A 216-nucleotide genomic window follows, 5' to 3' on the forward strand; every position below is an offset into this window, starting at 1 on the left:
AGGGCATGGCAACCCATTCCAGTGTTCTTGCCTGGAGAATCCCCATGGACAGAGGAGCCTGGCAGGTTACAGTCCATGGGATTGCAGAGTCGGAGACAACTGAGCAACTAAGCACAGATATGTGCCAGACACTCTGCAGAGAATCCAGGCATTATCCCAAATTTATAAAAGCTAAGGCAGAACTAGATTGAGAATTTTCTCCATGGCAACACAGCC

The sequence above is a fragment of the Bos javanicus genome, chromosome 18 (assembly GCF_032452875.1).
Source record: "Bos javanicus breed banteng chromosome 18, ARS-OSU_banteng_1.0, whole genome shotgun sequence".
Classification (NCBI taxonomy): domain Eukaryota; kingdom Metazoa; phylum Chordata; class Mammalia; order Artiodactyla; family Bovidae; genus Bos; species Bos javanicus.